Here is a 17,694-nt window from a genome sequence, read left to right as displayed (position 1 = left end):
TTATCGATAATACATAATTTTTGGGCACCCTTTTCTTTTATTGGTTGAATAGAATAATAAATGCTTTTTAATTTTTAATTCAAATTTTTTAAATTTAAATTTAAATTAAATTTTTTTAATTTTAATTTTAATTTTTTATTTATTTGTAATTAAAAATTTCTTTTTGTTTTTAACAAAATCGGTAGGTTCGAGCTTTGTTTCTATATGTACTTTAATCGTGGAAAAGCATTTATTATTCTATCAACCAATAAAAAGAAAAGAGTGCACAAAAATAATGTTTTATCGATAAAACAAGACGGAATTTAGGATCACCTTAATGCAATAATGCGATACATCATGAGATTATGATAAAATGTAAGTTTTATCCTAAATGAGAGAGAAGAGACATTAAGAATTACGTTAGGAATGAGATGTGAAGTCTTTCTTATTCGTTGAAATCCCTGTAATAGAAGCATTGCCGTTATAAGGACTACTCTTTGCTTCGGAAAGATGCTTATGAGTGCTCGTCGAGGATTCCTAGATGATTTCTGAATTTGTGTTGTTGATAATCCGCTCACCGGATACTTGTTCCTGCTCAAGGTCGCTCCGTTGCTGCCCCGTATGCTTTCTTCATGGATGTTGGCGTAGACGTGGCCTCGCTAGGATGCTTCGGCAAGACAACGGCCTTCGTTTGCTTCAACAAGTATTGATCGTTGCACAGTGCGGCAATTAATGGTAAATCCAAGTTGCGACTTTTCTCGCGAAGTGTTCGGATGTCTAACATATCGTCGGTCTTTCCCTCGTCACTATCTTTCATTGCCGTTGCTAGATTTGTTAGGTTTTATTCATTTTTGTGATCAATGATGGAGTCGTTATCGAAGAAACTGATTGGTAATGGTTGATTTTTATCAAGATTCTAGAACACATAAAAGAGATAATTATTTCTCAATAAACTTAAGGGGATGCTGACTGTTGCCAAACAACATCAACGTCTAAAAACAAAACATAAGACATCTTGAAGATATCTTATTGACGTCTTAAAGACATATTTTAATATGATGTCTAAAATACATCTTACTGACTCCTTAAGACGTCTTATGTCCCTATTTTAGACGTTTTGTTAATCTGACGTTTCTATTAATCGGCACATATTATTTTTATTTTAACTTATTTCTTGGCTGTACAGAATGAAAAATCCTTTAATTAGACTTAAGTATTCATAATAACATATCTGGACTATTTATATGTGCATTATAAACAACCAAGAAAGCTAATAATTACAGTCCTATTATTTTAAGTTAGATTGACTCAATACAAAAGATCGATAGAAAAACTAATTATTTTGTGCGACAGGTGCGCGGAAAGTCGCCCTTTCGCACATGATGGTGATTTTAGAAAGGGCTCCCTTTCCACGCACCGGTCACACAAAATATCGTAACCAATTCGGCTTCGCCTCGTGCGCCAAACTTCCGCACTCTCGACCGATTTACGATCACCCGCACTTGTTAGCCAATATACTATATATAGCTTTTCTTGTTATTATATACATATGTAGTAGCCCCGATTTGTTATTATGGAATACCTTAATTCTAGTAAAGAAACTTTTTATTCTGTATAGCCAATAAAGAGTTAAATGAAAATAATAATTGTAGTAAATATGAGCTAATCGTCTTTTATATCTTTGACTTTTTTATACCTGTATTTCATAAGGCGGTGTGGTGGCGGTGGCGGCAACCCTACGATGTTTGAATTGCGGTAGAGATTGCATTTTATTTGCTACAGGGATGTCCAATTTGAGAATGTTCTCATCACGCCTTCTGGTCCGCGAAAATGCGTGCAATGTATGAGGGGATCACACAGATGTGAGTGGGTTCTTTTCTGAGACTGTGGCTGGATGAACAAGTCGCCCCACTGTACAGTGAGCTTGTGCTAACTGCATAATGACTGTTCCAGATGATATGCATCAGATAATTACCGGGATTGCCGATATCGCTCAAATTCTGATTAGACGCGTATTTGGATTGCGAGGAAGGGGAGGAGCCGGGAAGATACGGAGTGCTACGATACATCACTGAAGATTTGCTAAAGGATGGATACGGCGGTGGCGGACAGACGGCCATAGCGGCCAGAAGGGAACCCTGCTTGGCGTCGATGTACTCTTGTTTCGACAACTGCTGGATCCTTCAGCGGAAACATAACGTAGTCAACGTCCGAGTAAAGCGCTGCTTGTATTGCTCTATCTGCGATCGGGTAACCTGATTCGGTAGACAGTCGCCAAGCTAGACGGTGACCGATTGGTGGCGGCGATGGTGGCGGAGGTGGCTGTCGCGGATGTATCATCGGCGGTGGCGGAGGTGGTGGTGCTGCCAAATACGGCAGGAGTACCGGACCGTTTTGAGAGCGTGCACATCCAGATAATTGTGCGAATTTACCACGAGAGCGGCAAACCGGGGCATGTACCGGAGTGGGTTCATTTTATCACCTGGATAAGTGGGAGGTTGGATCCTAGGCGGTGGTTTTGGTGAATGAAAGATTTGCTGCGAGATCGTTGATGCAAGTTTTTGCAATCCTCCGAGTTGAACCGGACACCGTTGATACATCGGGATAAGGTGGCGGGGGCGGTGGCGGTTCTCGTGGGGTTATCGCGTCGTTTTCGCGGCGGCGTAGGCGGGGGTATCTGAATTTTTCTCGATGTGAAGTGTACAAAGGTGGCGGAGGATTGATCCGTCTAGGTGGCAATAGAATAAAATCATCTCGAATCATATTATACGATGGTGGCGGCGGCGGTGGTCCCCGTTCTCGATCCAATTCCGATATGTTCGATTTTTTCTGAACATTGATCGTCGCGTAATCGATATTCTCGATCGGATATGGCGGCGGCAGAGATAGTTTTCGATCTCCGTCTGCGCTAAATGGGCTGCGATTGCGGTGGCGGTGGCGGAGACGGTGGCATAGTCAGTAATCGCAATCCGAATCCATGGAATTGCTAATGGTCTTACGCGGGGGATATCGACCGACTATCAGGTCTGATAATTCGTCGGCCGATAAAAGCGGCCTCGCTCTGGACGGATCACTTCCGTCGCCACGGAAGCTGCCCGCGCTGAGTATGCTGTTGCTGCGCGAGCGCGAGTCCTCGAGTCGTTGATTAAGAGAGACCTCGTCATCATCTTTACAAATGCTGTATATGGGTTCCTGATCTTCTGTGCCAACGGTATAAGCGTCACTACTTTCGGACTGTAACCCGCTGTGAGTGGTATAAAAAACGGACCGTAACAGATGCCTCGTCGGTGGAAGATTGAATGCAACTGAGAGCACAAACATCGCTTGCCGCTGAAGAAACATTGGTCTCGCCAGTAGGTGAATATAAATTATCGCCGATTCTTTTCGTCTTGGATTTCATTGCTTCTCAATGTGTATACACCACTTGTCTCGCTCGCAATATCAGTACCTAAAAAAATATTATTTAGATTTTATTATCACCTTATATATAAATATTGATTTAGTCTTCATTAGATTAAAAGTGTGGATTTAAAGGAAATGCTAGAATAGAAGCTCAGCTAGATTCTGGCAATTTAAAACTGGTACCTCGATCGTTTGCAAAACCGTTTACTGAACTGAATCAGATTATATTTACCTGTCTTTTTACACCTGTCGTAAATAGTGCTAGGGTAACTGACTGTTTCCGAGGAACTTGCGGAGTTTTGTGCCCGTGTGTGAATAGCCTAATTCCAAGCTAGAAGTTGCTGAAGTGCGACGCATTTGTGATGGCCTGCTCGTAGGTGTATTAACGATGACAATTGTGCTGCAGCTGCTGCTGCACTGTGAACCTTCGGTAGCCATCATAGTGTTCGTTGCAAACGCTCCATCAACGTGGAATTGACACCGGAATCATCAAACTCTAAAAATAGTCATGCAATTATGTTTAAATTATGTGTACATGAACAATCTGCACATAATTATAAAAAGCCACGTCAAGTAAATAAAACATTATAGGTTCTATATTTATTCTACACTCTCGTCGGAACCAAGTTATGCTCTCTATTCTGGAATTTTCCTTTAGTAATCATTTTCATTCCAATAATATGTATAAAATAAAAGTGTTGTATAAACAATTTTTTAGTTTTCAAATTTTTGTTTGTTTTTAACATAAAATCGATATGTTCTTGCTTTGTTTTTACATAAACTTTAATCGTGGATATGCATTTATTATTTTATTCAACCAATAAAAGAAAAACGTGCGCAAAAATATCATTTTGTCGGTAAAACAGGACGACTTTAGAATCACCTGGATCAGGGCCGTACAATATTAATAAAACTAAAACATATAATGTTTAATTAAACTATTTATCTTATCTATCATCTATTATCTATTTATCTTATCTATCATCTATTATCTATTTATCTTAAACATAAATGATAAAATGATATATGTAGATTGACTGCGGGAGCGATTTTACTCCATATAATGTGGAAGTATGTTGTATTAGTTCTGTGCTTTTTTAAAATAAAATTTCTGTTATCAAGTAAGCTTACCGTCGATAACAGGAGAAGGTACAGAGCAACCGTCCGTTTCCACATTCGTGCAGTTTAAGATTCTACTTTGCGCGGTCGAATAAGACGCCGTTTCGGTAAGATGTGGCAAACATTCTGTTGATGCAGGTGCAGTATCCGGTTCGTCTTCACTGTGCACCCGATCGCTGACAATACCGGAAGTAGTGTTTGAGGATGTACTCGAAATGACAGAAATTCGTTGGTCGCTGCGCGCACCGCACGTTTTTTAAGCTCAGCTTGCATTGGGTAGGATACATGTAACAATCCCTCAACATTTTCCGTTCTATAAATCATATTCAATTATATTATTATAATTTATTTTTTAAGTGTTTTATTTAATTTTTTAACGCAAATTTTAAAAAAAAGGAGAAAAGACAAAATTAGAGAACCTCTCTTAATTTTTGATAAAGAATCATCTCCTAAAATTGTTCGCACTTATTTAGATACATCCTGTGTTTTTTCATCTCTAATTACCCCTAAAAGAATAACACAGCAAGAGCTCACCTTCTTCTTCTTGTCTCTTAGCTTCATTTACTTTAGGTGCTATAGCCATGGAAAATTGATGAGTGTCACGGCAAAGTCCCAAAAGGTGTTTACTCTTGTCATCGCAGCCACTGTAGAGAGTGAGTTTGTGTGGCTGATCAACCGCTCGAATTTCGAACTTTTTGCGCTGTGTAAAAAATAAAAGCAATTTTTACGAATATGCGTAAATAATATACAAAAAAACTTTAATTAAAAAGAAACCTACAACAGAAAACTAATAAATATACAAAGAATAAATATATTTTCAATAATATATTTCTTTGATGGGTCAGGAATGGAGGGTGTATTGGTGGAGAAAAAAATGGAAGAGAGATTTAGTTAGCCAATCAAAGGTTTCCAAGTAACAGACGTCTTTTTGACGGCGAATGATATCATTAGACGTCAAAATAATGTCATTTGCTACTTGGGCTTTTTTAGTCATAATTTAATGTTACAGTGATTAAGTAGTAATGACAAAGCATTTATAGAAATCAAGAGACACGGTAGTGTCTCGCGACCAGTTAAGGGCGTAGCGGAGACACCGTGTATCTTAACGCGAGTCGGACATTTGAGTCTTTATAATATTTCGAATCCTCAATAATGGCTGAAGCAATCGAGTTTATACTAGACTTAATCGATAGATTGAGTTCGAATTATATAATAAAAGTGTCTTTATTTCTGCTCTACGTGATTTGTAAGCAGAGATATATAAATGCAAAGTCGAAATATGAAAAATTTCTATTAAGAAACGTCCCCGTCATCATTATCATCATCATTATCATCATCATTATCATCATCGACCACGCATACATAGTAGTATCGTGCTACACGTATTCACACGTATACAACACATGCGCACACATATATCACACGTACACAACACATGCAAGATGCATGTAGTGGTAATTTTGTCCATCTCGCACGTTTTACAACAGATGGCGATAGTGGCGCTCCGCCATATCGGCAGCGTGCGGGGTGATGTTGGGAGAAAGAGAGAGAGCGAGAGAAGAGAGAGAGAGTAGAGAGAGAGCGAGAGAGAGATGAAGCGAGAGAGAGCGCGAGAGATAGAGCGAGCGCTCGAGCTAGATGAGCTCTCGCTCGCTCTCTCTCTCTCTTCCTCTCTCTCTCTCTCTCACACACACACACGCACACACACACACACTCTCTCATTCTCACTCACTCACTCACTGTTCGTCTTGTGTACTTATTCAGTACATTCATGATTAAACATCTATATGCATTAATGTGAAATTTACTTACAATTAGTTTACTTGAAATATTCAATCTCTAAAGTGTTTATCTTATAAGATAGACAAAAAAATCTGAGTATATAATAAGAAAAAAAAAACAAGGATTATTATTGTCATAATTTTTTATCAATTAAGTACTCTCAACTATCCAATAATTAAATAAATACGTACAAATGTGCGCGCGTGTACACACATACACATATTGATATTAAAGAGATTGAAGGAGAGGAAGGAGAAGATAAAAATTTAAATATTCACATATATTTTCAAATATATATGAATTTATAGTTTACATATCTAATTAATAATGAATTTCTAATTATATTAAACATATCAAAATAAAGACATACATGTATTTATCAAATGAATAAAATTATTGAATACAGACTTAAAAAATTTATTAAACATAAACTTAAAAAATTAATTAATTAAACATATTCCAAATTTAGAAAAAATAAACTTTATTTATATATGCAACAGCTTTTTAAACTAAATTTTTAAATTCTATTTTATATTAGACAATTATCTCAATCAACATCTACGTCCACATTAGCTGCACTGCAGACTACCTCTACAGCCACATTATCTGCTCCGCGGATATAGCGTTATGCCAATACGATACATTACATGTACTTACTTACTTGCCTTTACTGTACCAACTCTTGTTCTTTCCACGTAATCATGTTTTTACAGTTATCGTTTGCTGTATATCTTCCAGCAAACTTTATTTCGTGTGAAGTGTATTTAATTAATTAAATCTCTGCGAAAGATTGAGAAGATGAAGGGATAATTCAAACTATGAAGACATGGTTACATGGAAAAGACAAGAGTTGATACAATAATAAAGACATACATGTATTTGTATCCTGCTGGCATAAGGTTATAGAAGTTAATTGAGATTGAAAAATAATAATGAAAATAATAAAAAAATAAAGACACATGTATTTGTATCGTGCTGGCATAAAGTTATAAAAGTTGATTGAGATTGAAAAATAATAATAAAAATAATTAAAAAAAGGAAATATTCAATCATCATTTAAAAGCATATTTGAAATCTGTAGAATAAACAGTTTTTGCAAAAAATGTGGAGCATTAGAGCTCTAGTAAGTCTAAAAATAAATGTAAACATCAATTAATAATAACTGATGTTATATATATATTATATATATAAACCAATTTGTTGCAATATTCACTATAAAAGGTTGTAAGGGTAAGATGGCTAAAAGTGAATAATTTAAAAGATAGTTAACATAATTTTACATAAACTGAAATATTTCATAGAATAAAATATTTGTAATATTTCGAAGTTTATGTAAGATTATGTAAAAATTATACCTTTACAACTTTTTATAGTAAATATTGCGAGGAATCGATTTATATGAGAAAAATTAAGGTAATTCTATTTTGAAAATATAAGTGACCTTTAAATAACCTTGAAAATCGCCGTTTAGGAAAAAGTCTGTGTCAACTTTTTCTTTTTCGAAATCCTGCAACTTTTATCTAAATATAATAGAAAATGTATAAAAAATGCTCGACATTAGTACACACACACACACACACACACACACACACACACACACATATGGGTAAATTTATATAAATAGGGTGCTTTAGGAGGAATGATCAGGATTCTAGGATATGATTGTACACATCATTTTAAGCAAAGAAGTTTAGATAAACATGTTTAATAATTGTTCTATTCCGGTCATAAAAATATACAAAAATGAATGATATAATCTCTAAAAACTCACCTTTAAAAAAGGTAAAAAAAGGCGACCAGTTAAGGGCACGCCATTAACAAAAATTATCCATTGCAAACCCATGTAGAATCCTATCCTATTGCAAACCCATGTAGAATCCTATAAAAAATTAATCATTGCAAACCCATGTAGAATCCTAGGCAAAATTAACCATTGCAAACTCATGTAGAATTGTATTAAAAATGATCCATTGCAAACTTATGTAGAATCCTACATTGCAAACCTATGTACAATAGAATTGTATGAAAAATTATCGATTATAAATTCATGTACAATCGTAACAAAGTAATGAAATAAAAAAAAAATTGCGCCAAGTGAAAGTAGAAACTTGTACCAGTGGAAAATTAAAGTTGCAGACATATATAGAGTCGTATAATGAATCAGTAAAAATTTAAATTTGCAAATGTAGAATCGTACCATAAAAAAACTTATCTTTTAAAAAAAAGATAAACAAGATGCCAAGTCCATGCGCCATGTAAAAAAGAAATAAAAAAATTTTAGTTAAAAAAACTGGGAGCGCGATTTCCCTTTCAGAAACAAGAATCGAATCACCGACCGATATTGCTCTTTTTCCATTTTTCTAAAATCCGCGGACACGCCCGCTTCCACACGCGGTCAAAACAAAACTACGAGTCGACTGAAATTTTGACAGTAGCCGTCTACGAGAATGTACTACACGATAGTAAAACTCTCTTGCGATACTGGTACCATCGGGCGATGAGGCTAAGTACTTATCGGACTGCCCTCGCGTATATATATATATATATATATATATATATATATATATATATATATATATATTTATATATATTATATTTAATAATTAAATTTGTAACAATTTATAGATTTATAATTATAAAAATTTATAAAAAGTAATTTAAATTTATATATTAAAATCTTTTATATATTAACATAATTAAAAGGATACAACAAAAACAAAAAATTAGAAAGCAATTTATATTGAAGAATATAAAATACAAAGTATTTTCAATAAACATTGAACTTGTAATAAACACTACGATAAGAGAGGACGGGGAAAGGGGGGAAAGAGAGGGAGAGAAAGGGGAGTGGGAGGGGAGGGAGAGAGAGAGAGAGGAGAGAGAGAGAGAGAGGATGAGAGAGCGAGAGAGAGAGAGAGAGAGCATCTAACTATTTTTTATTATATTTTGAAAGATAGGAATATTATTGAGTAATTTATAAAACTGATTGCTTCAATCGAACAAGTGATAAATTTTTACTTATAACAATATAAAATTATATAAAAATATATAAAATAATACATATATTCGCAAAATTATATATGAAATATGTCCTTACATTTAATTAGATAAAAGTACTTTTTATATATAATTATATAAATTTGTGCATATATAATAAATAAATGTTTCTTATATATATAACATAAATATATATATATATATATATATATAATTATATACATTTGTGCAGTCGGCGCGCGAAAAGTCGCCCTTTCCGCCACATAATGAGATTTTAGAAAGGGTCCCTTTCCACGCAGCGGTCACACAAAATATCATAGCCAACATGTGCGGGTCATAAATCGATTAATCGTGCAGATTGTCACACTCGGCTTCGCCTCGTGCGCCAAACTTCCGCACTCTCGGCCGATTTACGATCCCCCGCACTTGTTAGCTAATATACTATTATACATATATAATAAATAAGTATTTTTTCATATATGTATATAAATATATGTTTCATATAATTTGACATGATATATATATATATATATATATATATATATATATATAACTTATTTATTATATATGTATATAATATATGCATAAGGATATTCAATTTTATTTGACATTAATTTAATTCGCGTAAAATATCCCCAGCATGATTAAATGTCGCAAAACTTGGAATTTTAGACCAATCGGCTTATTCATCTATTGGTCATCAGCGAAGAATCGTTTAACTTTGTAATTTAATGTTTAACCAACTTTGTATTTAATATTTAACTTTGTATTTTAATATTTGATTTTTACGTATTGAAAAAGACTGTAGTACAGTCGAAACGTTTACGCTGTATATTGTTTCTCTAACGGAATGAGAATTTAATTATTTAATTATTAATAAATCTTTAGATCTTATTTAATTGTTCGTTTAGTTGGTCTACAATATTTACCTTTTTTTAAATTTTGTTAATATATACGAGTCTTTCATTAATTAATGATATTTCGTAACATAACTTTATTACACATGGTTGAATTTGGAAAAAAATAAGCTTTAAATTAGGTAAAACAAAATTTTTAATTTTGAAAAAAAAAATTAGGTGGTGAGGGTTTTTTTAAAAAAAAAAAAAAAAAAAAATTTTTGTTCATATAACTTTTAAAGTACTCTTCAAGCCATTAAAATTTGTTGTACGTTTTTTCTTTATATCTCTTATAGTTTAGCAGATATTTGATCCTAAAGAAAAATACCGTTATTCTTTAAAGGGGTGTTTCACCCCTTAAAACTCAAATTGCGCACGTATAAAAAATACGTGTCTTTTAGATTTGTGTATTTAACAACATATTTCAAGGAGAATCAAATCGGTTCCGGACAGTTGTGACATGTCCCTTGTTAGCAGCGCGCCCAGTTTTTTTAACTAAAATTTTTTTATTTCTTTTTACATGGCGCATGGACTTGGCATCTTGTTTATCTTTTTTTTTAAAAGATAAGTTTTTTTATGGTACGATTCTACATTTGCAAATTTAAATTTTTACTGATTCATTATACGACTCTATATATGTCTGCAACTTTAATTTTCCACTGGTACAAGTTTCTACTTTCACTTGGCGCAATTTTTTTTTTTATTTCATTACTTTTGTTACGATTGTACATGAATTTATAATCGATAATTTTTCATACAATTCTATTGTACATGGGTTTGCAATGTAGGATTCTACATAAGTTTGCAATGGATCATTTTTAATACAATTCTACATGAGTTTGCAATGGTTAATTTTGCCTAGGATTCTACATGGGTTTGCAATGATTAATTTTTTATAGGATTCTACATGGGTTTTGCAATAGGATAGGATTCTACATGGGTTTGCAATGGATAATTTTTGTTAATGGCGTGCCCTTAACTGGTCGCCTTTTTTTACCTTTTTTTAAAGGTGAGTTTTTAGAGATTATATTAACTTACATCGAAGGAGAGTTTGCCGATGTTGTTCCAAGCGAAGATGCGCGGCGTTTTTCTCTTCAGTATAAATACGAACTCCACGGGCGCAGATTGCGAGGAGTATGCGTCCAGGTCCCGCCTCATTCTTGTTTCGACGTAACCGATATAAATGAGCGTTGAGCGGCCGCCTCCAACAGAATTGCTTCTCGAATGTATTGTAACTCTGCCTCCTCTCTGGAGAGTCCACTGTTCTCCTTATGTTGGACTGCGAGCGCAGTGAGCATGTTCGACTCAAGACATATCTGCAAGAGTGTGTTCGTTTAAATTATAAAAATTATAAGCTAAAACTTTATAAAAATCCCAGCCCCAATTACTTTAATTTGAATACATATTGTAAAATTATTGTCATCTCGATAATTTTTATAATTAATATAACAATTGAGCGTACGACGCGTAAATACTTTTGGGGAATACTTATTAGAATTGTGACCCGTAACACCAAGGTCAAAGTCAAAGTCATTAAAACTGCATCTAATTTTTTTTTTAAGGTTTATGTATAGTTTTACCAATTGCAATTATAAAATAAAAAATTCAAGTTTAGAGTCATAATTATTTTTTTTTTATGAAAATCTCGGATTTGATGACTAAAATATATTTACATATCTTAAGTTTTAAAGGGATGCCGGAGTGACGATACAATCTCACTTCTAATTGTTCACTAATATTCCTTTAAGTTTACCTTTCTCGCTAGCTATATTTTTATGCACAGACGAGAACTTTTTTATTAAATAAATTATTGTTACGAGTTTGATACCAAACAAGTCGATAACAAATCTGTAATTAGTTTAACTTTTTTGTTGTTTTTACATGAAATTATAATTAGCGAAGACCGTTTTTATAAATATTTTAATCGTAAAAAAGGGATTTATTGATCTGCTATAGTTAATAAAAAGTTTTTGCAGATATCGCTAATTGCATTCGGTAAGACAGACCATCTCCAACATCCCCTTAAGATAATCCTAAAAATTTTATTTAATTTTTTGTTTTCAACATAAATCGGTAGGTCCCCGATTTGTTTCTATATGTACTTTAATCATGGAAAAGCATTTATTATTCAATTCGATCAATAAAAAGGAAAGCGTGCGCAAAAATAATCATTTTGTTGATAAAACAGAACAGTTTCAAAATCACTTTAATAAATATATTTCTTTTTATTTTCACATTAATTTGTAATATCTTTTCTATTATGCCACGCAAAACATTCAAATTTTCAATTTACATGAGAAGGAGATAATCTGTGAATTTGCAGTAGCCGACAGATCCTGCGTGTGGTCTATGCCGTTCCTTCGAATAGTCGCCAAGATCAGCTTGAAGAGCAAGTCCAGCGAGGGCGAATAGTGACGTAATGATGGATGAATTGTGAAGGGGATGATGAGGATGGAGGCTCTCCACTCCGCCGCCATGTCTGACGACATTGTCACGTAACTGCAGATAATAATGATGTCTCGTTGTCTCATCGCTGAAAGCAACATGAGTCATCAAAAATTAACTTAATTAATAATTAATAAGTGGAAAATATGTATTGTATACACAATCAATGAATTATAATGTTTGTTTGTTTGTAAGCGTTTGTACAGATTGAGAGTTGCAAATATAAAATATTTATATTGAAATTAGCAGAGTTGGGGTAATAACTAGTTAATTAGTTAAAAGTTAATAAAAAGTTACTTTTAACTTAGCTTATAGTTAATTTAAAATGTATATTTCACAATAAAAATTTGGAATTTATCATAAATATACATTGCTGATCAACGATACCCTCACAATCTCATGTTTATAGAAATTTAACTAGAATAAACTATCTTATTTTTAATAAACTAAATGTAATAGAATTAAATAACACGAAGAATAGTAATAATATACGGAGGATATTAATAACAAATTTGTTGCGATACCTTACATTGAGGAAATCTCAGAATTAGTTGTCGTCAGCGATCAAAATCTAACAATAAGATAAAAATAGGATATCAACAAGATAAAATAAGCTTGCATAAAAAATTAAATAGTATTATCACTACACAAAAAGATAAAAATCATCTTTCGAACAATTCAAATATGTCATTTACAAAATAAGTTGCAAGAATTGTGATGCAGCATATATAGGACAGACGAAAAGACAACTGTGCACTAGGCTCAAAGAACACAAGAAAAATATCAAATTGGATTCAACAAGACCATTTAGTGCTCCGTGAATATATATTGAATTAATCACATGCATTCGATTGGGAAAATACTAGGATAGCAGATCACGAAAAAATTATCATAAAAGATTAAAAATATCAGAAATGTTACACATTAAAGAACAAAAAATAACATTAATTTAAATAAAGACACTGATTGAGTTACTTGGTAGAATTATTTTGATGTTCTTGGGTGAGTCATTAGGTGAGTCATGCTTAAAATATTGTTATTTATATCGGTTTATCATCAGGCATTATAGTTTTATCTGTCTCTTAACAACATATCAACATAACTAAGGCCTAAGAACGATTTAAATATAACAATAAATCTGAAGAAAATTCCGATACATATAAGTTTATTATATAATTATATTTTGAAAATTCGAAAAGGTCTTTAGTAAAACATTCACACCCATCAATAGTAAATATTTCAACCACGGACCGAGCTAAGAATTTTAAAAGATTGACTCCTAAAGAATCGGACTGCCTTATTTTTCGCTTATTAACGAACAAATTTGAGCTGACAGTTTTTTCTTTCTTTATTGAAACATGGTCCTAATTATTAATTATATTTGTAACATGCGAAACATTTTAGACAACATAAACTAATTATCAATATGCGAGTTAACATATACTTTTAGACAAGACGTTTTTAATCTTTGGTTTTTCAATCTTTTGTTTTCAAATGTTTTATTGCTTTTATTTAATTTATTATGTATTAATTATAAAATTTAATGTAATGAGGAAGATGTTGTATAGTTGAAACAGTTGCAATAACTTGTTTTGATATGTTTCTATTTGTTAATAATAAATTTTGTTTGATATCCTGAATTAAGCGGATCCTTCACGATTATCTGTTTTATCGACACAGCCGTATATTTTCGTACTTCTAGGATTTCTTTGCATTAATTTGTTAGAATATAAATGCTTCTCTACGATTGCAATACATGCATCAATAATCTCAAGGAAAACTCGATTTGATATAAAAAATGAGAAATAACAGTTTTTCTTATCTATTTTCATCTCAATATAACATCTCGAATTGCAGACAAACTGTCAACCCATCTATAATATGTGCTTTATATAAAACATATGTTCTTTGTACAAATAAAAATCCCATTTCCTGGGATTAGAGGACACGAAAGAAAGCACTGTTATCCTCTAAATCTGGATTAGAAGTGTAATAAAAATATATAATTAGAAATACGATTCGTACGTATGTGTGCGTGCGTTGTGTATTTGTGCATATGTTTTGGATATGTGTGCTGTATTTTGTCGGAGTTCGTCATTGCTCAAGAATTCCCCTTAGGTAGGTCATTTTAGTTAGCCTTTCTTTTGTCAATTGTTGAATTCATACAAGCAAAAAACTTTTATTATAAATTTAATTTAAAATGTATTAATTTTTTAATTTTAACTAGTATTTTACCTTAAACTTACTGACTTCTTCTAAAGTTAAATTTTTTTATCTCTAAATACTATTATTGTTTTTTATAAGTTATAAACATATTATTTTTAAATTAAAGTATATATTTAATTTGTATGTTTATTTGAAATCAAAATTTCTTTGTTATTTGTTATTATAAATTTTCAAAGAATTAACAAACAAAATTCTAATTTAATATAAATAATATTTTAAAAATTAACTTTTAATTTAATTTCAGTTAATTTAATCTTAACTGTAACTTTAACTGAGTTGATTTTTGTTAGTGCTGCAACTCTTAACTTAACTAAATTAATTTTATAAGTAACTTTAACTTAACTTATTGTTAGTTTTAAAAAATCATTAACTTATCCAACCCTGATTCTAACTATATAATATATATATAGTTATATATATAGTTACATATATTCATAACAAAACAAAATAATATTATTTTATTATTATAATTATGTATAATTTAACAAATTAACTCGAATTTATGTTTTTTCCTGTTCTTTCCTTGAATGCATCCTTTATTGATAATCGACATGTAAACATATTGGATTTCTATTATATTTCAAACTATTATTAAATAAAATAAAGAACATTTTTTAAATAAAATGTTTGCGTCTTACCTAAGAGCAATGGCGTATCAATATAAAAACGAAACTCGAAAATTATAGAACAAAAGCTGCGTCTTCCCACTGCTATCTAAAACCCTGAAAATAATATAATATGTATATTAATTAAGCGTTAGAATACAAGACTATCAGTAAATTGATCATAAAATATTTGCTCTGTATAATGGTTTGTAAATGATATATAAATATAATCAGAAATATATATTGTTATACATGCAACAAATAATAATAAATTATTATTATATTTAGCAATATGGAAACTTTAAACTATAAAAACATTTTATTCTATCTTTACTTACATTTATGAAGACAATTCTAATTATATTATCATCTTCACTTGTATTAAAATTTTCGATCCTATATACTATTATTAAAAGAGACAAGTTCTAATCTCAGAAGCAGTTTTTATGTAGAATAAAATTATAATATATTATATTATTTTGTTTGCTAAAATAACATACAATTCTAAAAAATTTTTTAATTAATTAAAATTTATTATACTTCCCTGTGATTTTTAAATAAACATCTAAAAAATTAATCTCTATATAATATTTTTAATTAAATATAAATTTATATACTTTCGTGACAGTAAACGTAACTGTCATATAAAATTGTATCTAATTTTAAACTAAACATCGAATTAAAAATGCCACTAGTCTAAAAAAAACTACAAAACTATTTAGATTTTCTTTTACTTTATTTAATTGATTATTGCAAAGGAATACGTAACCAAATTAAGTGAAATAAGAAAATATATACTTACAATGTTATGAGAGGTTTTCGCCAATTCGTTTGGGCATATTTGTTTTAGTTTCTATTTCTCGGGATCCACAAAGAGGTACTCGCCATCTGAATAATAAAAGTAATTTATTTTTTTATTTTAAAATTTGTTTATCTTAATCAAGGCCTATGCTGCATTAGGGTATACAATTTTAAAGTCCTTCTATTAAATTACATAATATTATTCAATAATATTTATTTAATTAATATTGTGCGCCCCCGTGTACGCCCCTGGATCTACATCTTTTGTATCGGGTGATACTTTTCGCGGGATCAACTCTTTACGCTTCCGGGAGATCGTCGTCAAGGGAGTTGTTGTTAAACAACTAAGGGTCTTCTTCTGTTTTCGGGAGAGCATGACAGATTTGGTCTAGCGGTCGCATCGTGCGGACGTTTTCCGAGACCCTGAGCTTCTTTGCATTACGAATGCACTATTGTTATATTTCAGTGGTTTCGTGTATTGTTTCCTAATATAAGTTCATTTCCCTATTACTTGCGAGTGTCTTTTATTTCGCTCCGCGAGTGAGAGTGACTGATGTGCGAGTGACTGAGGCAGAGGAGGCGTCCCGAGGAGACGCAACATTTTGGGGGCTCGTCCGGGATCAAAACCGAAAGAATCGCATCTTCCTGAGAGAACGCCAAAATGACGATTTCAACATTCCGCCGCAAGCGACGCGCTTCATGAACAAACGATGAAGGAGCTAGACGAGACGGATGCGTTGCAGACCGCACTAATGCCGAGAATACGAGAAATGCGGGTACACGAACGAGAACCATCAGCAAGCTCGCTTTGAGGCCTCTTCTCCGAGAGAAGACGAACATGCCTGCACCAGCTCGAATTGAGGATTCTCCTCGCAGCAACTAACCAGCTTAAGGTCCTTTCTCATATATAAGAGCTCTGGGGATTACACGACTGAATTTTAGCTTGCGCGAGTACCGCGAGTGCCGCGATAGCCGCGAGTGCCGTGATAAACGCGGGCGAGACGACGGTGACTTTCGTGCGAAAACGGGCTTAAAACTGAAGCCCGATACATTCGATGGACAGGGTTCAGCTGCGGGAGTTCCTCTCCCAATTTCTTTTGATAGCCGTTGCGAATAATTGGGATGAGAAAGCAAAAAATGATTACTCTCGCTGCAAATTTAAGGGGAAAAGCTCGGTCCGTTTTAGAAAATGTCGAGAATTTTGAAGAAATTAACATTCGCGGAATTAAAATCAAAATTAGAGTTGCTTTTTGAAGACGGAAACTTGACGCAAAATTATTACTATCTTTTTACGACACGGAAGCAAAAATATGGAGAGGATTTCGCTTCCTTTGGAGCCGAAACTTGAGAGACTGTCGCGTCTGGCTTACCCCGAATGTCCATATGCGGTCCGCGATAAAAATAGCATGCGCGCAATTTGTTCGGCATTAATAGACGGGTTT

At 32.7% G+C, this 17,694-nt stretch overlaps 1 pseudogene; it reads right to left on the bottom strand.

The window, feature by feature from the left end:
- Positions 1-391: 391 nt before the first annotated feature.
- LOC146719880 (protein expanded-like) lies at positions 392-15,560 on the bottom strand (annotated as a pseudogene).
- Between the last annotated feature and the right edge of the window lie 2,134 nt (positions 15,561-17,694).

The sequence above is a fragment of the Nylanderia fulva genome, unplaced genomic scaffold (genome assembly GCF_048542155.1).
Source record: "Nylanderia fulva isolate GAGA-0341 unplaced genomic scaffold, ASM4854215v1 Scaffold828, whole genome shotgun sequence".
In the NCBI taxonomy this organism is placed as follows: domain Eukaryota; kingdom Metazoa; phylum Arthropoda; class Insecta; order Hymenoptera; family Formicidae; genus Nylanderia; species Nylanderia fulva.
The sequence above is the reverse complement of the archived record's forward strand: the minus strand, read 5'-3'. Positions and strand labels throughout refer to the sequence as shown.